Source organism: Protobothrops mucrosquamatus, unplaced genomic scaffold (assembly GCF_001527695.2).
Source record: "Protobothrops mucrosquamatus isolate PMUCROS unplaced genomic scaffold, P.Mucros_1.0 scaffold_51, whole genome shotgun sequence".
In the NCBI taxonomy this organism is placed as follows: Eukaryota; Metazoa; Chordata; class Lepidosauria; order Squamata; family Viperidae; genus Protobothrops; species Protobothrops mucrosquamatus.
This window is the reverse complement of record NW_015386127.1, coordinates 61,845-84,973: the sequence shown is the minus strand read 5'-3', so window position 1 is coordinate 84,973 and position 23,129 is coordinate 61,845. Positions and strand designations below refer to the sequence as shown.

Sequence of the window (23,129 nt, the reverse complement as noted above, 5' to 3'; positions counted from 1 at the left end):
GTCTTGGTTTTTTCCCTCGAAAACGTTTTGCTTCTCGTCCAAGAAAAATGAGAACAAAATGTTTTCAAGGAGAATTTTTTTTAAAAAATCAAGAAAGTCCAGTTGCTTTTTGGAAAATGCTCTTTTGGGAGAAACCATGGTTGGGGACACGTCACCTGGATGACGGAGAATCTCCGTAGACATTAAGCTGTGGTTTGTCAAAAAAGGGGGATCTGGCTTGTCCCTGGCATGGATTCCTGTTATGAATGACAGGACATTGATTGACACCAGCAGCATCAGACTCAACCAAGCTCACCTTTGCCTGTGGGAATAAAACTCTTTTACGTTGGCCTGAGCTTACAGGATATTACAATTAGACTGAACGAAGGAGGCTCAGATGAATTCCAAGCTGGCAGACTTTGGGGGGAGTTAATTAATCTGCAGCCCTGCTTCTAAACCTTAGTGTGTAGAATTAGAATGGCAGAGTTGGAAGGGACCTTGGAGGTCATCTAGTCCAACCACACACACACACCGCCCAAGCAGGAGACCCTACCTGCACCATTTTCGACGGATGGCAGTCCAGTCTCTTCTTATAAACCTCCAGGGATGAAGCAACGAGAACTTCTGAAGGAGAATAGAATAGAATAGAATAGAATAGAATAGAATAGAATAGAATAGAATAGAATAGAATAGAACAACAGAACAGAACAGAACAGAACAGAACAGAACAGAATAGAATAGAATAGAATAGAATAGAATAGAATAGAATAGAATAGAATAGAATATATGTAATGGAATAGAATGGAATGAAATAATAGAATAGGATAGGATAGAATAGAATTAGAATAGAATAGAATAGAATAGAATAGAATAGAATAGATGGAATGGAATGGAATAGAATAGAATAGAATGGAATGGAATGGAATGGAACGGAACGGAACGGAACAGAATATATGTAATGGAACAGAATGGAATGGAATGAAATAATAGAATAGAATGGAATGGAATGGAATAGAATAGAATAGAATAGAATAGAATAGAATAGAATAGAATAGAATAGAATAGAATAGATGGAATGGAATAGAATGGAATGGAATGGAATGGAACGGAACGGAACGGAACAGAACAGAACAGAACAGAATATATGTAATGGAACAGAATGGAATGGAATGAAATAATAGAATAGAATAGAATAGAATAGAATAGAATAGAATAGAATAGAATAGAATAGAATAGAATAGAATAGAATAGAATAGAATAGATGGAATGGAATGGAATAGAATAGAATAGAATAGAATAGAATAGAATAGAATAGAATAGAATAGAATAGAATAGAATAGATGGAATGGAATGGAATAGAATAGAATGGAATGGAACGGAACGGAACAGAACAGAACAGAATATATGTAATGGAACAGAATGGAATGGAATGAAATAATAGAATAGAATAGAATAGAATAGAATAGAATAGAATAGAATAGAATAGAATAGAATAGAATAGAATAGAATAGAATAGAATATATGGAATGGAATGGAATGGAATAGAATAGAACAGAATAGAATAGACTGGCTGAGGAATTCTGAGAGTTGAAGTCACAAGTCATAAAGGACCAAGATTGAAGGCCCCTGCCTTAAAGTCCGCTATGACTAGTGTAGCAAAACCCGCAGGACTGCTCTTGGCGAATAAACCAAATCTTAAAGAGAGTTTGGTTGCCTGTTCCTAACCCTACCTCACTGTGGTGTCCCCCTTCTGCATTTCTGCAGACATATGCCTGTCGCAACCATCATTGATACGGTGGTATAAATCATCGTTCCTACGGTGGTATCATCCAGCCAATATTTTACCATGTTGTGCCAAAAAATATCCTGAGGCGCTCTGCAAAATGTGTTGCAGTATTCTGCTTATTTAATAAGCTCGTAACTCTGTCAAACGAGGAGAAAAGATTAGTTTGGCACAAATTGTTTTGGCAAACCCTAGCCCTAACTCTAGTCAAGCTGCTGTTGGTGTACCTATTCAACTGTTCATAAATACATTGATTGAGAACCTGGCACAGTACAGACATCAAGCTGATAGGTCTACAGCAGGGGTCTTCAAACTTGGCCCTTTTATGACTTGTGGACTTCAACTCCCAGAATTCCTCAGCCAGGCACACGTGCCTGGCTGAGGAATTCTGGGAGTTGAAGTCCACAAGTCATAAAAGGGCCAAGTTTGAAGACCCCTGGTCTACAGTTTCCTCTCCAGGAGGACTCAAAGATTACTTAAAGGTAGTTCTGTCATCACTCCTTTAGTTCCTTCACTACTCTAGGATGCCATGCAACTGGCCCTAGAAAAGTCATTCATGCCAATTAGTTACATTCTCTTACTCCATCCTCAAGTATCCTCAGCAGCAGGTCTAATCAACTAATCCAGGAGAGAACCAACCTAGAACTAAGGAGACATTTCCTAACAATGAGAACAATTAATCAGTGGAACAACCTGCCTCCAGAAGTTGTGGGTGCTCCATCACTGGAGGGTTTTTTTTAGAAGAGACTGGACAACCATTTGTCTGAAATAGTATAAGGTCTCCTGCTTGAGCAGGGGGTTGGTTTAGACCAGGGCTTTTCAACCAGTGGTAGAGGTACCACTTGTGGTACATTGACACCTGGCAGGTGGTACGCGACCATCCTAGAAAAGGGGTAGCGAGGGAGGGGAATGAGCTGAACCGGTGGCAGCACCGCACAAACCTGAGCGAGAGACGGCTGGAGCTGCAGGGCTGTCAGGGCTCAGCGCCAGCACTAGAATCAGCGCCAGGATCCAGTTGGAGCTCAGAGCTGATCCTGGTGCTTCTGCTGAGCCCTGAAGAAGCACCGATCAGCTGGAATGTTGCAGCCTCTCCAGGGTCTTGTGATTTACATTCAGATGCTTGGCAACTGATTCATATTTATGACGGTCACAGTGTCCCAGGGGCATGTGAAGTGACCAAAACCTGCTGCAACCACCCAGCAGACGGGGGGGAATAAAAACCAAACACCCCCCCACCCCACCCCCGCTGCCAATCCTCAACAGAAATGCTCACAACAATGAAAACCTTGGACAGGAGGAAGAGCGCCGCCGGGTGGGCAGGCAGGTGTCTTGCTCGGCTGTGGCTTGGAAGGCACTTTTTTCAGTGCCGTTGTAACTTCGAACACTCACTAAGCGAACTGTTGTAAGTCGAGGACTACCTGTACTTTATCACTTTTTTCCTTTTTTTTTTCCTTTGGTCATCAAGTTTTTGACACCTTGCTAGGCGACTGGTGGTACTCGGATGTTGCCATATCCTAAAAGTGGTACAATGGGTGAAAAGGTTGAAAAGCCCTGGACTAGGTGACCTCCAAGGTCCCTTTCCACTCTTGTTATTCTGATTTCTTTCCTCCAGGCATAACAATGACCAACTAGGGTTCCACCATTCGTCTGAAGGAGGAAAAGGCAGACACAAAATAAGAATTATGGAGTTCTAGCTTCTGGCCATGCCCACTTCCAGTGCCCCTACTTCCTCTTTGGCTATCTTTTTTATTTTTAACCATATCTGAAGGTCTGACCACTATGAGCTCGGCCTTAGGAACTTCTAAACTAGTTGATGGCAACAGACTTTCTACCTTTAAAGCCAATCCTGAAATCCCCCGTTATTCAAAACTTCAATGCTCTTTTATGCACAAGATGGAACGCAGGTTCTGCCATTGTCCCTGGTGGATATTATCAACAGAGGAACTCAGAATATCGTCAAGGGTCCCAGACGTGTGTTACTATTTCTGAAGATGCTCCGCTGGGAAGTTCTGCAATGACAATGAGTCCTCAAGGGGACCGACCCAATTGCATCCTGTCTTGCATTCTTCTATCTAGACCAGTGGTGGCGAACCCATGGCACGGGTGCCAGAGGCGGCACCCAGAGCCCTCTCTGTGGGCACGCGCGCCCTCGCCCCAGTCCTAGGCCTTCAGCTGGGTTTTATAAAACTTTTTCGCTTTAGGCCTCCGCCGCCGTGCGCAAAAAAAAAAAAAAAAAAAGTTCAATCAATCAGTCAATTTCAACTTCTCGCGGGGAAAAAAAAAGATCTTGCAAAGTTGGAATTGATTGATTGAAGTTTTTAGTCCCACCCAGTCTGCCGTTACCACCGCAGCCACGCCCACCCAATGGGCCACACCCAGCCAATAGGCCACACCCAGCCAATGGGCCACACCCACCCGGCACCCAACGATGCATAAGTGGGTTTTGGGTTGCAGTTTGGGCACTCGGTCTCTAAAAGGTTCACCATCACTGATCTAGATGGTAAGCACTTTCCCATTTGGATCCACTACTATCAACAACCCTAATCCAATTCCGCTGGAAGTTACTTTGTGATATGGGGCAATTTGGCCATCTGTCAGCCTTACCAAGTAAAGCAAATAATAATAATAATAATAATAATAATAATAATAATAATAATAATAATAATAATAATAATGGTGATGATGATGATGATAATAATAATAATAATAATAATAACCCTATATACCATTTTCTCTCCCTCTTTAAGTTATAATAGTAATAATAAAGTTGGAAGGGACCTTGGAGGCCATCTAGCCCAACCCCCTGCTCAGGCAGGAAAGCCTATACCAGGGGTCTTCAAACTTCGCCCTTTTATGACCTGTGGACTTCAACTCCCCAAATTTCTCAGCCAGCATGCACTCCCTCTTCTTTGGGGCAGCCCCTCAAACATTGGAAGACTGCTATCATGTCTCCCCTCGTCGTTCTCTTCATTAAACCAGCGACTGCTCTTGAGAAGGCCAGATCCTGAAGTTGAAACTCAAGTCCTTTGGCCACCTAATGAGAAGGAAGGACTCTCTGGAGAAGAGCCTGATGCTGGGAAAGATGGAGGGCAAGAGAAGAAGAAGGGGACGACAGAGAAGGAGGTGGCCGGATGGAGTCCCTGAAGCAGGAGGCCTGAGCTTCAATGGACTCCAGAAGATGGTAGAGGACAGGAAGGCCTGGAGGAACGTTGTCCGTGGGGTCGCGATGGGTCGGACATGACTTCGCAATTAACAACAACAACACCCAATTCCAGCAACCGTTCCTCATATGTTTTAGCCTCCATCATCTTTGTTGCTCTTCTCTGCACTCTTAATGCTGTTCCGTTACCAAGTCGTGTCCAACTCTTCACAATCTCATGGACCATAGCACACTCAAGCCCCCCACCCCTGCCCTCCATTATCTCCTGGAGTTTGCCCAAATTCATGTCCGTTGCATCAACACCACCATCTAATCATCTTCTCCTCTGCCGTCCCCTTCTCCTTTCGCCTTCCATCTTTCCCAATCTCGGGATCTCCTTTGGTGGCCAAAGTCTTTTGAACTTCAGCAACTGTCCTTCCAAAGAACAGTCAGGGCTGACTTTTGGATTGACCATGTCCCTTATCAACATGTCCCTAAGTCGAGAACAATTTCCTTTTCCCAAAGGACAACTAGGCTTGAGATTGTCCTCTGGGGAAATCCACCCTGACCCCCACCAGGCATCACACCTGTGGCTCACCTGCATGTCGAGATTTCCTTCACACACACACCCTTTTAAAAAGGGACCCATGTCCTGTTCTGTAGGGTGGCAGGAAGCGTCCCAGAGGCCGACACGTTAGCTAGCAAGTGGTTTGATATGTATATATATATATTTTCCTGTGAGAAAAGAACGACAAGAATGTGGCTGGCCCAAGGAGAGATCTACCCCGTAATTAAATTTATACGTTGCAAGTGGCTTTCCTGGGAGGAATACGGAGAGAGGGGGAGAAACCCAAACGGCGGCTTCTAAGTCGGAATAATCCTTGCTTAGAAATCGGAGCCAGCAGCTGAAATGATGCNAATAGAATAGAATAGAATATATGTAATGGAATAGAATGCAATGAAATGAAATAATTAGAATAGAATAGAATAGAATAGAATAGAATAGAATAGAATAGAATAGAATAGAATAGATGTAATGGAATAGAATGGAATGGAATGAAATAATAGAATAGAATAGAATAGAATAGAATAGAATAGAATAGAATAGAATAGAATAGAATAGAATAGAATAGAATATATGTAATGGAATAGAATGGAATGGAATGAAATAATAGAATAGAATAGAATAGAATAGAATAGAATAGAATAGAATAGAATAGAATAGAATAGAATATATGTAATGGAACAGAATGGAATGGAATGAAATAATAGAATAGAATAGAATAGAATAGAATAGAATAGAATAGAATAGAATAGAATAGAATAGAATAGAATATATGGAATGGAATGGAATAGAACAGAATAGACTAGACTGGTGAGGAATTCTGGGAGTTGAAGGCCACAAGTCATAAAGGACCAAGATTGAAGGCCCCTGCCTTAAAGTCCACTATGACTAGCGTAGCAAAACCCGCAGGACTGCTCTTGGCGAATAAACCAAATCTTAAAGAGAGTTTGGTTGCCTGTTCCTAACCCTACCTCACTGTGGTGTCCCCCTTCTGCATTTCTGCAGACATATGCCTGTCGCAACCATCATTGATACGGTGGTATAAATCATCGTTCCTACGGTGGTATCATCCAGCCAATATTTTACCATGTTGTGCCGAAAAATATCCTGAGGCGCTCTGCAAAATGTGTTGCAGTATTCTGCTTATTTAATAAGCTCGTAACTCTGTCAAACGAGGAGAAAAGATTAGTTTGGCACAAATTGTTTTGGCAAACCTAGCCCTAACTCTAGTCAAGCTGCTGTTGGTGTACCTATCCAACTGTTCATAAATACATTGATTGAGAACTTGGCACAGTACAGACATCAAGCTGGTAGGTCTACAGCAGGGGTCTTCAAACTTGGCCCTTTTATGACTTGTGGACTTCAACTCCCAGAATTCCTCAGCCAGGCACGCGTGCCTGGCTGAGGAATTCTGGGAGTTGAAGTCCACAAGTCATAAAAGGGCCAAGTTTGAAGACCCCCTGGTCTACAGTTTCCTCTCCAGGAGGACTCAAAGATTACTTAAAGGTAGTTCTGTCATCACTCCTTTAGTTCCTTCACTACTCTAGAATGCCATGCAACTGGCCCTAGAAAAGTCATTCATGCCAGTTAGCTACATTCTCTTACTCCATCCTCAAGTATCCTCAGCAGCAGGTCTAATCAACTAATCCAGGAGAGAACCAACCTAGAACTAAGGAGACCTTTCCTGACAATGAGAACAATTAATCAGTGGAATGCCTTGCCTTCAGAAGTTGTGGGTGCTCCATCACTGGAGGTTTTTTTGTAGAAAAGACTGGACAACCATTTGTCTGAAAGAGCATAAGGTCTCCTGCTTGAGCAGGGGGTTGGTTTAGAAGACCTCCGAGGTCCCTTCCAACTCTGCTATTCTGATTTCTTTCCTCCAGCCATAACAATGACCAGCTAGGGCTCCACCATTCGTCTGGAGGAGGAAAAGGCAGACACAAAATAAGAATTATGGACTTCTAGCTTCTGGCCAGCACCACTTCCAGTCCCGATGATGATGATGATGATGATGATGATGATGATGATGATGATGATGATGATGATAATAATAATAATAATAATAATAATAATAATAATAATAATAATAATAATAGTTGGAAGGGACCTTGGAGGTCATCGAGTCCAACCCACTGCTCAGGCAGGAAACCCTATACCATTTTGGACAAATGGCTGTCCGGTCTCTTCTTAAAAACTTCCAGTGTTGGAGCATTCACCACTTCTGGAGGCAGGTTGTTCCACTGGTTAATTGTTCTCACTGTCAAGAAGTTTCTCCTTAGTTCCAGGTTGCTTCTCTCCTTGGTGAGTTTCCATCCGTTGCTTCTTGTCCTGCCTTCAGGCGCTTTGGAGAATAGCTTGACTCCCTCTTCTTTGGGGCAGCCCCTGAGATACTGGAATACTGCTACCATGTCCCCCCTCGTCCTTCTCTTCATTAAACTAGACATTCCCAATTCCAGCAATCGTTCCTCATATGCTTTAGCCTCCAGTCCCCTAATCACCTTTGTTGCTCTTCTCTGTACTCTTTCTAGAGTCTCAACATCTTTTTTACATCGTGGTGACCAAAAATGGATGCAGTATTCCAAGTGTGGCCCTACCAAGGCATTGTAAAGTGGTATTAATGCTTCACGTGATCTTGATTCTATCCCTGTTAATGCAGCCCAGCACTGTGTTGGCCTTTTTGGCAGCTGCAGCACACGGCTGGCTCCTATTTAGGTGATTGTCCACTAGGACTCCGAGGTCCCTCTCACAGTTACTACTTCCTCTTTGGCGATCTTTTTATTTTTAACCATATCTGAAGATCTGACCACTATGAGCTCGGCCTTAGGAACTTCTAAACTAGTTGATGGCAACCGACTTTCTACCTTTAGAGCCGATCCTGAAATCCCCCGTTATGCAAAACGTCAATGCTCTTTTATGCACAAGATGGAACGCAGATTCTACCATTATCCCTGGTGGATATTATCAACAGAGGAACTCAGAATATCGTCAAGGGTCCCAGACGTGTGCTGCTATTTCTGAAGATGCTCCGCTGGGAAGTTCTGCAATGACAATGAGTCCTCAAGGGGACCGACCCAATTGCATCCTGTCTTGCATTCTTCTATCTAGACCAGTGGTGGCGAACCCATGGCACGGGTGCCAGAGGCGGCACCCAGAGCCCTCTCTGTGGGCACGCGTGCCATCGCCCCAGTCCTAGGCCTTCAGCTGGGTTTTATAGAACTTTTTCGCTTTAGGCCTCCGCCGCCGTGTGCAAAAAAAAAAAAAGGTTCAATCAGTCAATTTCAACTTCTCGCGGGAAAAAAAAAAGATCTTGCAAAGTTGGAATTGATTGATTGAACTTTTTAGTCCCACCCAGTCTGCCGTTACCACCGCAGCCACACCCACCCAATGGGCCACGCCCAGCCAATGGGCCAAACCCAGCCAATAGGCCACACCCAGCCAATGGGCCACACCCAGCCAATGGGCCAAACCCAGCCAATAGGCCACACCCACCCAATGGGCCACACCCACCCGGCACCCGACGATGCATAAGTGGGTTTTGGGTTGCAGTTTGGGCACTCAGTCTCTAAAAGGTTCACCATCACTGATCTAGACGGTAAGCACTTTCCCATTTGGATCCACTACTATCAACGACCCTAACCCAACTCCGCTGGAAGTTACTTTGTGATTTGGGGCAATCCGGCCATCTGTCAGCCTTACCAAGTAAAGCAAATAATAATAATAATAATAATAATAATAATAATAATAATAATAATAATAATAATAATAATAATGGCGATGATGATGATGATAATAATAATAATAATAATAATGGTGATGATGATGATAATAATAATAATAATAATAATAATAATAATAATAAAGTTGGAAGGGACCTTGGAGGCCATCTAGCCCAACCCCCTGCTCAGGCAGGAAAGCCTATACCAGGGGTCTTCAAACTTGGCCCTTTTACGACCTGTGGACTTCAACTCCCCAAATTCCTCAGCCAGCGTGCACTCCCTCTTCTTTGGGGCAGCCCCTCAAACATTGGAAGACTGCTATCATGTCCCCCCTCGTCCTTCTCTTCATTAAACCAGCGACTGCTCTTTAGAAGGCCAGATCCTGAAATTGAAACTCAAGTACTTTGGCCACCTAATGAGAAGGAAGGACTCCCTGGAGAAGAGCCTGATGCTGGGAAAGATGGAGGGCAAGAGAAGAAGGGGACGACAGAGAATGAGGGGGCCGGATGGAGTCCCTGAAGCAGGAGGCGTGAGCTTCAATGGACTCCAGAAGATGGTAGAGGACAGGAAGGCCTGGAGGAACGTGGTCCATGGGGTCGCGATGGGTCGGACACGACTTCGCAATTAACAGCAACAACAACACCCAATTCCAGCAACCGTTCCTCATATGTTTTAGCCTCCATCATCTTTGTTGCTCTTCTCTGCACTCTTAATGCTGTTCCGTTACCAAGTCGTGTCCAACTCTTCACGACCTCATGGACCATAGCACACTCAAGGCCCCCCCCACCCTCCATTATCTCCCGGAGTTTGCCCAAATTCATGTCCGTTGCATCAACACCACCATCTAATCATCTTCTCCTCTGCCGTCCCCTTCTCCTTTCGCCTTCCATCTTTCCCAATCTCGGGATCTCCTTTGGTGGCCAAAGTCTTTTGAACTTCAGCATCTGTCCTTCCAAAGAACGGTCAGGGCTGACTTTTGGATTGACCATGTCCCTTATCAACATGTCCCTAAGTCGAGAACAATTTCCTTTTCCCAAAGGACAACTAGGCTGGAGATTGTCCTCTGGGGAAATCCACCCTGACCCCCACCAGGCATCACACCTGTGGCTCACCTGCATGTCGAGATTTCCTTCACACACACACCCTTTTAAAAAGGGACCCATGTCCTGTTCTGTAGGGTGGCAGGAAGCGTCCCAGAGGCCGACACGTTAGCTAGCAAGTGGTTTGATATGTATATATATATATATTTTCCTGTGAGAAAAGAACGACAAGAATGTGGCTGGCCCAAGGAGAGATCTACCCCGTAATTAAATTTATACGTTGCAAGTGGCTTTCCTGGGAGGAATACGGAGAGAGGGGGAGAAACCCAAACGGCGGCTTCTAAGTCGGAATAATCCTTGCTTAGAAATCGGAGCCAGCAGCTGAAATGATGCGTCATCCTATCGAAAGCTTCCTTAAATGTTCCCTAGATGCTCTCTGCGCTCTCTCTGAGAACAGGGGACGCCCGGATCACCGAGGTGAGATCATGGAGTAAGTTTAGAAGGAAACAGAAGTGGTCACCCCCAACGTTGTAGGGTTTTTTATGACTGTTCTTCCTTCCTTCCTTCCCTCCTTCCTTCCTTCCTTCTCTCCCTTCCTTTCCTCTCTTCCACCTTCCTTTCTTCCTTCCCTCCCTCCCTTCCTCCCTTCTCTCCCTTCCTTTCCACCTTCCTTCCTTCCTTCCTTCTCTCCCTTCCTTTCCTCTCTTCCACCTTCCTTCCTTCTCTCCCTTCCTTCCTTCTCTCCCACCTTCCTTTCTTCCTTCCCTCCCTCCCTCTCTTCCTCCCTCCCTCCTCCCTTCTCTCCCTTCCTTTCCACCTTCCTTCCTTCCCTCCTTCCTTCTCTCCCTTCCTTTCCTCTCTTCCACCTTCCTTTCTTTCTTCCCTCCCTCCCTCTCTTCCTCCCTCCCTCCTCCCTTCTCTCCCTTCCTTTCCACCTTCCTTCCTTCCTTCCTTCCTTCCTTCCTTCCTTCCTTCCTTCCTTCCTTCCAATTCTGTGCTCAAATTCCCTAACAAGGAAATAATCAGGAAGATCCTAGTTTAAGGCTATTCCTTTAAAAAAAGGTGCTCGATTCTCTTCAGAATTAAGAGCTGTGGTGGCGCAGCGGTGAGAATGCCGTATTGCAGGCTGACTCTGCCCACTGTCAGCAGTTTGATCCTGATCGGCTCAAGGTTGGCTCAGCCTTCCATCCTTCCGAGGCCGGTAAAATGAGGACCCTGATTGTTGGGGGCAAAATGCTGACTCTGTAAACCACTTAGAGAGGGCTGTAAAGCACTATGAGGCAGTATATAAGTGTAGGTGCTATTGCTATTAATTGAGAACAATTAAGCAATGGAACAGCTTGCCTCCTGGAACTGTGGGTGCTCCATCTTTGGAGGTTTTCAAGAAAACATTGGACATTTATTTGTCCAGAGTGGTACACAAGGTCTCATGTCTTGGGCAGGAGATTGGACTAGAAGACCTTCCAACCCTATGATTCTATATAATCAACGGATGGAAACTAACCAAGGAGAGAAGCAACCTGGAACTAAGGAGAAACTTCCTGACAGTGAGAACAATTAACCAGTGGAACAACCTGCCTCCAGAAGTTGTGAATACTCCGACACTATAGGTTTTTAAGAAGAGATTGGATAGCCATTTGTCTGAAATGGTGTAGGGTTTCCTGCCTGAGCAGGGGGTTGGACTAGATGACCTCCAAAGTCCCTTCCAACTTCTTCTTCTTCTTCTTCTTCTTCTTCTTCTTCTTCTTCTTCTTCTTCTTCTTCTTCTTCTTCTTCTTCTTCTCCTCCTCCTCCTTCTCCTTCTTCTTCCGTCTTCTTCCGTTTACTACTACTACTACTACTTCTTCTTCTTCTTCTTCTTCTTCTTCTTCTTCTTCTTCTTCTTCCTTCTTCTTCTCTTCTTCTTCTTTCTCCTCCTATTATTATTATTATTATTATTATTATTATTATTATTATTATTATTATTATTATTATTATTATTATTTCTATCTGCAGTATCTTTCTTTTAAACAAGACCGGACATATGGAAGATATTACTGTAGAATGCCAAGAATGGAAGGCACCTAAGACTTTGAGAAGAATAAGCTGGCCTTTTGCAAAAGTTGAGGATTTACACAAGGCCGGGCGTTGCCCAGCTGCAAAAGGCAACATAGAAAAAGCCAAATAACCAACTTTTCAAGACACACACTACTGCACTATTCAACTGCGAGTTGTGTTCCTGGCACTGCCTGCTTCCCTGGCAGGCTGTGTACGTTAATGCAAACTAATCCTGCTTGGATTATAAACCAGGAAAAAGGCAGCCTTTGGGGACACAAGGATTTTGCTTTGCCCAATCAAGCAAATGTTCCAATTTGGGTGGGTGGGCTCGGACCCACAAGCCAGGAAACTAGGTAGCAGCTGAAACTCCCCACCCTAATGATTTTGGGTTGAATGATAAGGGAGATAAGAGATAAGCAGATTATGCCTAAGTGGGGCAACAGTAATTCAGCCTATCGCCTTTTTTGCAGGTTGTCTAAAAGTCAATTAAAAATACCCGTCTCCTTTGTCATTTGGAACTTTTCCTAAAGTAGGGATTTTTTTTTGTTTCTCAATCCACTTTTCATGCCGTTTCTCAATATTCACTGTGATGCCAATATCCCTGAAGTCAGGCTTTTTAAAAACAAACTTTTCCTTAAGATTAGTTCTTTTTAAATTCTACACGAGCACTCAGGCCATAAAACGTAAAGGCTTTGTGTGTGGAAATCAACGTATTCTCCCTGGAGCGTCTGCCCACACGGGCAGCCAAGAAAGCGGGTGAGAAAATAAAAGAGTGGGAAGGGACCTTGGAGGTCTTCTAGTCCAACCCCCTGCTCAAGCAGGAGACCCTACACTATACTATTCCAGACAAATGGCTGTCCAATCTCTTCTTAAAAACCTCCATTGTTGAAGCACCCACAACTTCTGGAGGCAAGTTGTTCTGCTGATTAATTGTCCTCACTGTCCAGAAATTTCTCCTTAGTTCTAGGTTGCTTCTCTCCTTGGTTAGTTTCCATCCGTTGCTTCTTGTCCTGCCTTCAGGTGCTTTGGAGAATAGCTTGACTCCCTCTTCTTTGGGGCAGCCCCTGAGATATTGGAAGACTGCTATCATGATAGTCCCCCCTCGTCCTTCTCTTCATTAAACTAGACATACCCAATTCCAGCAACCGTTCTTCATTTGTTTTAGTCTCCAGGCCTTTGATCATCTTAGTTGCTCTTCTCTGTACTCTTTCTAGAGTGTCAACATCCATCCATTACTTCCTTACTGCCTTACTCCTGCTCAGGAAGGAAACCCTATATACCATTTCAGACAAATGGCTGTCCAGTCTTAAAAACTTCCAGGGTTGGAGCATTCACCGCTTCTGGAGGCAGGTTGTTCCATTGGTTAATTGTTCTCACTGTCAGGAAGTTTCTCCTTAGTTCTAAGTTGCTTCTCTCCTTGGTTAGTTTCCACCCATTGCTTCTTGTCCTGCCTTCGGGAGCTTTGAAGAATAGCTTGACTCCCTCTTCTTTGGGGCAGCCCCTGAGATACTGGAAGGCTGCTATCATGTCCCCCCTGGTCCTTCTCTTCATCTGCTGGCGTTCAAGGTCTTTGCATGGATCTATTTCTTAGGTCCCCCAATACACACGGCAGCTCCTCACCCCTCCTGCTTCACAGCTCCTCACCCCCTCCCTTGCTGGAAGGAGGGAAGCAGAGGCAGCCCCATAACTGGGGCCAGCCAGCCAGCTGAAGCTTCCCTTACAACTACTTGCAATTAACTGTCCAGCTGGCAGAACAACCGAGCCCGGAAGCTCCCTGGCAGAGCAGCCATCCCCAATACAAAGCTTGCAAATCTTCCTCGTTTCTCTTCCACTTCATTTGTTTTCCACTGAAAGTCCTCTCTATATATCTTTTTTTTTTTAATTGAAAAGCCCGAAGAAATAACCGACTTTAATTATTTTACAGAGCGCCCTGGAAAGCTTTCGGGCTGAAAAAAAAAAAAGTTTAAATGAATGAATGACGGCCGAAGGAATAACACGGAAATTTTGTACGGAAGTCCGGCGCTGTTCTTTACTTCCGTTTGGGCTCGTTTTATAGGCCACTTTGACCCAACGGAAGTCTTGAGTTTTGTAGCTGTATTGGAGGAGGATGCATTAGCTGGCTGACTTCCTACAGCCAGAAAACTGGTCATTGGTCAGGCTGGTTTTTTTCCCTCTCTAAAGGTAACAACGGAATAACAGAGTTGAAAGGGACCTCGGAGGTCTTCAAGCCCAACCCCCTGCTCTATAGCACTACCAATAGCACTTAGACTTATATACCGCTTCACAGTGCTTTACAGCCCTGACCTTTCTGTATACTTGGTCCTCGACTTTACAACAGTGACTGTTCGAAGTTACACCGGCATTGAAACAAGTGATTTACGACCGTTTTTCACCCTTACGACCGTCGCAGCATCCCCACAGATGTGCGATCAAAATTCAGACGCTTGGCAACTGAGTCATATTTATGATGGATGCACTGTCCCGGGATCATGTGACTCCCTTTTGGGACCGTCTGACAAGCAAAGTCAATGGGGAAGCTGGATTCACTGGAATAGAATAGAATAGAATAGAATAGAATAGAATAGAGTAGAGTAGAGTAGAGTAGAGTAGAGTAGAGTAGAGTAGAGTAGAGTAGAGTAGAGTAGAGTAGAGTAGAGTAGGGTAGGGTAGGGTAGGGTACAGTAGAAATAAAGAATAGAATAGAGTAGAGTAGAGTAGAGTAGAGTAGAGTAGAGTAGAGTAGGGTAGAGTAGGGTAGGGTAGGATAGGGTAGGGTAGGGTACAGTAGAAATAAAGAATAGAATAGAATAGAATAGAATAGAATAGAATAGAATAGAACAGAACAGAACAGAACAGAACAGAATAGAATAGATATTGGAATATAGAATAGAATAGAATAGAATAGAATAGAATAGAATAGAATAGAGTAGAATAGAATAGAATAGAATAGAATTAGAAATAAAGAAAAGAATAGAATAGAATAGAACAGAACAAAACAAAACAAAACAGAAGAGAAATACAGAAGATAACAGGACAGAAGAGATCAGAACAGAACAGAATAGAATAGAGCTGGAAGGGACCTTGGAAGTCTTCTAGTCCAGCCCCCTACTCGAGCAGGAGAACCTATACCAGGAATAGGCAACCTTGGCTCTTTTATGACTGGTGGACTTCAACTCCCAGAATTTGCTGGCTCAGGAATTCTGGGAATTGAAGTCCACGAGTCATAAAAGAGCCAAGGTTGCCTACCCCTGGGCTAGACTCCTGGCCTAGGGTAGGGGTCTTCAAACATGGCCCTTTTATGACTCGTGGACTTCAACTCCCAGAATTCCTGAGCCAGCATGGGGGAACTATGGCCCCTTCATGACTTGTGGACTTCAACTCCCAGAATTCCTGAGCCAGCACGGCTCAGCTTGGAAACCTCTCCCTTTCCCCTCAGCGTGGCTGGCTCAGGAATTCTGGGAGTTGAAGTCCACGAGTCGTAAAAGAGCCAAGGTTGCCCACACCTGCCCTATACCATCTCAGACAAGTGACTGTTCAGTCTCTCCTTAAAAATCTCCAGTGTTGGAGCGCCCACGATTTCTGGGGGTAAGCTGTTGATTCACTTAACAGCTGTGGCAAGACTCACTTAACAACGCTCTCGCTTAGCAACGGCAATTTTGGGCTCGGCTGTGGCGGTGGGCTGAGGCCTCGACCTACTAGTGATCCTGCAGATTGGTGTGACTGCCTGCAGCCTGCAGAGAGAAAAGGCCCCACGTGGGTCTCCTTCGCCGTAATCGGCCCAGCGTTTATTCCCGCTGGAGCAGAAGTCCATCCAGGAGGAGTTTGGCATTTGAAACCCTCCCGATGGAGCAACAGCTGCAGGAAGAAAGAGAGAAGGGCTGGAGCCCCTGAACAGCTGGAGCTGAAGGAAGGGGATTCAGAAGTTCCCATGAGCAAGCCGTTTTGGCACTTCCATCCCAGGCCCCTCCGAGGGCCTCTGGCAGGAAGCACAACAACAAGGCCGGATCAGCTGCTCCCTCTTACTCACAGGTTGCCATTAATCTGAAATGGATCCTAGGGCCACTCACCAGGTAGATCCCTCGGTTGATTTCAACTGAGGCTGGAAAAGAAGAGAAGAGAAGAGAAGAGAAGAGAAGAGAAGAGAAGAGAAGAGAAGAGAAAGGAGAAGAGAGGAGATGAGAGGAGAGAAGAGAAGAGAAAGGAGGAGAGGAGAGAAAGGAGAAGAGAATAAAGGAGAGGAGAGGAGAGAAGAGAAAGGAGGAGAGGAGAGAAGAGAAGAGAAGAGAAAGGAGAAGAGAAGAGAAGAGAGGAGAGGAGAGAAAAGAAGAGAACATGGGGCCCAGAATCACAGAGTTGGAAGGGACCCTGGAGGTCTTCTAGTCCAACCACCTGCTCAAGCAGTAGACCTCTTACCATTCCAGTCAAATGGTTGCCCAGTCTCTTTTTGAAAGCCTCCAGTGATGGAGCACCCACAACTTCTGGAGGCAGAAGGAAGGAAGGAAGGAAGGAAGGAAGGAAGGAAGGAAGGAAGGAAGGAAGGAAGGAAGGAAGGAAGGAAGGAAGGAAGGAAGGAAGGAAGGAAGGAAGGAAGGAAGGAAGGAAGGAAGGAAGAAAGAATAACAGAGTTGGAAGGGATCTTGGAGGTCTTCTAGACCAACCTCCTGCTCAAGCAGGAGACCCTATACCATTTCAGACAAGTGGCTGTCCAGTCTCATCTTAAAAACCTCCAGTGATGGAGCACCCACAACTTCTAGAGGCAGGTTGTTCCACTGGTTCAGTCCCTTTTAGTTTTTGTTCAATCCACCCACTTTGGGGGGAACTCTACAGACTTTACCTGAGATGTAGAAGGAGACCCCTCCCCTCCCAAAGCAGTACTGTAGATAGAGGATGTCGTATCCTTCCCCCTCTGTTGAGAGAGGGCTGTCCAATTACGACATCCTCTATCTCCAGTGTACAACACGGTCCTTTCTGCAGTTCCAAGAAGGCTCCACACCCATTTGCACTACTCAGGTGACCTTCAGGACACAGATAACCCTCCAAGTGGCCTCAAGGACTCTCTAAAAGAAGGCAAACGACCAGCTGTCTGCAAGGAGTATAAATCCTTCCATTTCCCCACCATCCAGTCTGAGCCGAAGAAGCTTCTGGGAGGAGAAGCAAAACCTCTTTCAAAGAAAAACAAGAAGGTCCAGTTGCCTCCTGAAAAAAAAAAGGCACCTTTGGGACCCCCCATGCTGTAGCTCTGCTATGCCACATGAGCTGTCCTGGTCCCTGTCCATCAAACCCAGAAGGCTGTTTCCACAAGGGAAGCATCTGACAGACGGAAAGAGTTCTCAGTTCTGAAAGCTTCACCGTACGCCGAAGCGGTGACTCTTACAAGAGCTCCCGAAGTTCGTTCCTAAATATGGTGAGGCTGCCTTATTTGGCGTCCTTCTCGCTCAGAGCCGGCATCCCGCTGAACGAACAGGGCAGGCAGGGTGATCCAAATTCAGAGAGACAGTCAGGAGGCTCAGAGACACCCTGGGCTAATTGTGTGCTTTGGAACAAAGGAAAGACGAACAGGCTGCCCCGGGCTGGCCAAAATAGCTCCTTTCAACTCAGGAATGTCTAAAGTCTGCAAGAATGTCTACACGGGTTCTCCGTCATCCAGGTCAAGGTGCTTTTTCAAAAGACAACTGGACTTTCTTTGTGTGTTTTTTTTTCCCTCGAAGAGGTTTCGCCCCTCGTCCAAGAGGCTTCTTCAGTTCTGAGTGGTGGGCAGTGGAAAGGGGAGTTAGAACGGAGGAAGCTTCTTGGAGGAGAAGCGAAATCTCTTCGAGGGAAAATAATCGAAGAAAGTCCAGTTGCCTTCTGAAAAAGCACCTTTGGGACCTCTGCAAAGAACCGTCCCCTTAGGAACTGCTGAAAGGACCCGTGTTGTAGACAGGAGATGGGTGGTGTCGTATCCCTCCCCCTCCATTGAGAGAGGGCTGTTCAATTTTAATGTAGACCAGGGCTTTTCAACCTTTTCACCCGTTGTACCACTTTTAGGATATGGCAACATCCGAGTACCACCCGTCGCCTAGCAAGGTGTCAAAAACTTGACCTCCCCCCCAAATAAGGGAAAAAGTGATGAAGTACAGGTAGTCCTCGACTTATAACAGTTTGCTTAGTAACTGTTTGAAGTTACAATGGCACTGAAAAAAGTGCTCCCCAAGCCACAGCCGAGCAAGACACCTGCCTGCCCACCCGGCCGCGCTCTTCCACCTGTCCGAGGTTTTCATTGTGAGCATTTCTGTTGAGGATTGGCAGCGGGGGTGGGGTGGGGGGTGTTTGGTTTTTATTCCCCCCGTCTGCTGGGTGGTTGCAGCAGGTTTTGGTCACTTCACATGACCCTGGGACACTGTGACCGTCATAAATGTGAATCGGTTGCCAAGCATCTGAATGTAAATCACAAGACCCTGGAGAGGCTGCAACATTCCAGCTGATCGGCGCTTCTTCAGGGCTCAGCAGAAGCGCCAGGATCAGCGCCGAGCTCCAGCTGGAGCCTGGAGCTGATCCTGGCACTTCCACTGACACCTGACAGCCCCAAAGAAGTGCTGATCCTGGCGCTTCCATTGAGCCCTGACAGCCCTGCAGCTCCAGCCGTCTCTCACTCAGGCTTGTGCGGTGCTGCCACCAGTTCAGCTCATTCCCCTCCCCCGCTACCACTTTTCTAGGATGGTCGCGTACCACATGCCAGGTACCAATGTACCACAGGTGGTACCCGTACCACTGGTTGAAAAGCCTTGATGTAAACGACCTCTTTGATCCCTCTTTCAAACCAGCGGTCCCCTCTGTCCAAAATGTGGACACTGCTGTCTTCGAAAGAGCAACTTTTGTTCTTCAAATGCAGACGGGCTGCTGAACCAGGACAAGATTCAGCCAGTCCACCTACATTTGAAAGACAAAAGTCACAGAGAAGACTCCAAGTAGCCACAACGATTCTCAGAAAAAGTGCTAATGAGCAGATGACTGCCAGGAGTATAAATCCTTCGATCCTCCACTGTTCAGTCAGAGCTGGAGAAGCTTCTTGGATGAGAAGCGAAACGCCTTTCAGGGCAAACAAAGTCCAGTTTGGGACAACCAGAACCTGGAGGACCGAGAATCTCCGTAGACCAGGGGTGTCAAACTCAATTTCATTGAGGGCCGCATCAGCATTGTGGTTGCCCTCGGGGAGGCGGGGGTGTGTGGCCAGGGTGTGTGCGGCCTACTGGGTGGGCCTGGATGGAGTGGGTGTGGCCTACTGGGTGGGCGTGGATGGAGTGGGTGCGGCCTACTGTGTGGGCATGGATGGAGTGGGTGTGGCCTACTGGGTGGGCACGGCCAGCTCTACATCGTTCGCGTCAAGGGTGCCTGTGGGGGCCTGGGCAGGAGTGGGACAGAACTGAGGGTCTCTGGCAGAAGGGGGTGGGACCGGGGCAAGTGCCAAGGCATGGTGCATATCTTTATTCCTCACAAAGGGTGACACTTCCCCAGCATACACCCAGGGGACGGGGCCGACGCGGCAGGGGCTGGTTCCTCGCTGTTTCCAGACGGCCTTGTGGAGCTAAGAGTCAATGTGTTTCAGCATAGATGGCCACCACAAAATTGTACATTGGCTCCCGGCCGGCCTGGGCCAGGGCCAAGGCAGCGGGGGCCATTCCCTCACTGTTTCCAGGATGGCTTCGCGGGCCACATGAAACCACTTCGCGGGCCGCATCCAGCCCCCGGGCCTTGTGTTTGACACATCTGCCGTAGACCTAAAGTCAGTAATGGCCGATAAATCGGTATCAAGGGAAGCTCGCCATGATGCCCCAGTGTACATTCTGGACTAGAGTGAGATGGGTTTTTAGCAAACTCAGAACAAGAACGATAAGTAGCTTTCTATAGCTGGAGAAAAGTAACGGGAAGAGGAGCCCAAGGATCAGGGCCTGTTATTTACAAAAGAAAAAGAAAAGAAAAGAAAAGAAAAGAAGAAGTTGCTAAAAGCACAACTAGAAGCAATTCCAACGAAGGGGGAAAAGTGCTTACTGAAGTTCTGAAACAAAAGACGGGACTTTCTAATCCACGGAAAGTAGGAGAAGTCAACGAGGGCAAATAGGCACAATCCATAACAGCCCAGATGCTGTCAGAAAGGATAACGGTGAGAATAAATTGAGGCCGGTAAGGAGGCCGAGGACCATTACGAGCACTTCTTCACTTAGGTTGAAAAATAAAAGGAAGAGGAAGGGAGGGGAAAAAAATTCACCCGGCATCCACTTCATGAGCAGGGCAAGATCTAAACAGGTAACAAAGAAATTCAATATTTATGGTGATTTTTATTATTGCCTGTTCACCGCCCTGAGTCCCGTAAGGGAGATAGGGCGGTATATAAATTTAAATAATAAATAAATAAATAAGTAAATAAATAAATAAATAAATAAATAAATAAATAAATCTCTTGAGCGATGCAGGATTCCAGGTGTGTCGCCAGGTAACTCTGAAGAAAGAAATGAAGGCAGAGAATTGAAGGCCGGGGCTAAGAGAAGTAGAAGCAGGGAAGTCCCTTTCAGCCTTGAGTGAGCTAATCTACGGGAGCGACCAACTGTATCCTAGGGTATCTGTTGATCATCTGGCCAAACTTTTCCGTACCACCAGTGGGAACAATTAACCGGTGGAACAACCTGCCTCCAGAAGGTGTGAATGCTCCAACACTGGAGGTTTTTAAGAAGAGACTGGACAGCCATTTGTCCGAAATGGTCTAGGGTCTCCTGCCTGAGCAGGGGGTTGGACTAGATGACCTCCAAGGTCCCTTCCAACTCTTTTTATTCTATTCTATTCTGCATTCTATTCTATTCTATCCTATTCTACTCTACTCTACTCTACTCTGTTCTACTCTATACTCTGTTCTATTCTATTCTATTCTATTCTATTCTATTCTATTCTATTCTATTCTATTCTATTCTATCCTGCATTCCATTATCCTATCCTGTCCTGTCCTGTCCTGTCCTGTCCTGTCCTGTCCTGTCCTATCCTATCCATGAGAATTCCTGGATGGATGATCAAGTGCCAAACAATTGGAAAAGGACAAATATTTGTATCTTCAAAAGCAAGATCTGGCAAATACAGATAATCCTCAACTTACAACAATTCATTTAGTGACTGTTCAAAGTTAAAACGGCCTGAGTAGAGAGGTTGGACTAGAACAGTGGTTCTCAACCTGTGGGTCGGGACCCCATTTGGGGTCGATCGACCATTCCATGGGGGTCGCCAAGCAAGGCTGTCCGCCATTTTTTCCCCCTTTTCCGGCGGGTGCCTTACCTCCCTTGGGCTGGGCCAGCTGGTGGTCGGCCTGCTCCGTCTCTGCCGCTTGCCAGCTACGCCTCGGCCGGCGCAGGGGGCGGAACCACACATGCACGGCGCTCCCAGGCAGGGAAAGTCCTCGACTTATGACCGGTTGGGTAGTCCTCAACTTACGACTGATTTAGTCCTCGACTTACGACCAGTTTAGTCCTCGACTTACGACCGGTTGGGGTCGCGGCATTAAAAAGGTTGAGAACCACTGGACTAGAAGACCTCCAAGGTCCCTTCCAACTTTATTATTATTATTATTATTATTATTATTATTATTGCTACTGCTACTACTGTTATTATTACTGTGATTTATGACTGTTTTTCATACTTATGACCGTTGCAGCATCCCCATGGTCACTTGATCAAAAACTGAGACGCTCGGCAACTGACTCGTATTTATGATGGTCGCAGCGTGCCCCCCCCGGGATCACGTGATCCCCTTTTGCAACCTTCTGACAAGCAAAGTCAATGGGGGAAGCCAGATTCACTTCACACCTGTGGCAGAAAAAAGTCTTCAAAAAGGTCTTAAAAACTAACTCAATCAAGGTTTCACTTAGCAACACAAACGGGCTCGACTGCCGTCGTAACTCGAGGACCACCTGCGCTGATAACCCGGGAAGACCCAAAGGCGGGTGACACAGCAAAGGATCAGTTCCACAAACCTCAGCTCCAGCCGGGCAGCGTGAGACGTCTGCATGAATTTGTCAAGAGAACATTAAGTGGGTTAACTCCCATAATAGACGGCGGGAAGGCTGTAGATAAATCTTGATTTAGCAAAGCATTTGAGGAAGTCCATTCATCCCCGGCTGGCTGGTGTGGAGAATTAAGTGACTGGGCGAACAGGGTGCTCCAGGATGGGCCATAATGATCCTCCTCAACTGAGTGGGTTGCCCCAACAGTCACCTTGCCCTTTCCCACATTTTTATCACTGTCTTGGATGAGGAGATGCAGGGATTAGCTTCTGAATCGGCAAATGACACAAATGTTGGGTGGGCTGAGCTAATATCCTAGAACAGGGGTCCACAACCTGCAGCCTGTGGACCGGCACCGGTCCACGGCATGCCAGCAACCGGTCCATGCAAAGTAAGCCAAGCCCCTTTGAGTAGGCTTTATATTATTTTTATTTATTTATTATAATTTATGTAATTTATATTATTATTCATTATGTAGTTATTGTATATATTTTACGGTTATGTTCAGTTGATATTTGTTTATTTGTTTTTGAGTTAAACGCAGTGGTTCTCAACCTGTGGGTCGGGACCCCATTTGGGGTCGATCGACCATTTCACGGGGTCGCCAAGCAAGGCTGTCCGCCATTTTTTTTGTCCGCCATTTTTTTCCCCCCTTTTCCGGCGGGTGCCTTACCTCCCTTGGGCTGGGCCAGCTGGTGGTCGGCCTGCTCCGTCTCTGCCGCTTGCCAGCTACGCCTCGGCCGGCACAGGGGGCGGAACCACACATGCGCGGTGCTCCCGGGCAGGGAAAGTCCTCGACTTACGACCGGTTGGGTAGTCCTCGACTTACGACCGGTTTAGTCCTCGAC

The 23,129-nt window shown here is 46.1% G+C and overlaps 1 protein-coding gene across 1 annotated transcript in view; it reads right to left on the bottom strand.

Annotated features, from left to right (window-relative positions):
• Nucleotides 1-23,129, bottom strand: part of CRACR2A (calcium release activated channel regulator 2A) — an 84,894-nt gene that overhangs the window by 525 nt on the left and 61,240 nt on the right. The gene's annotated exons all lie outside the window — the stretch shown is intronic.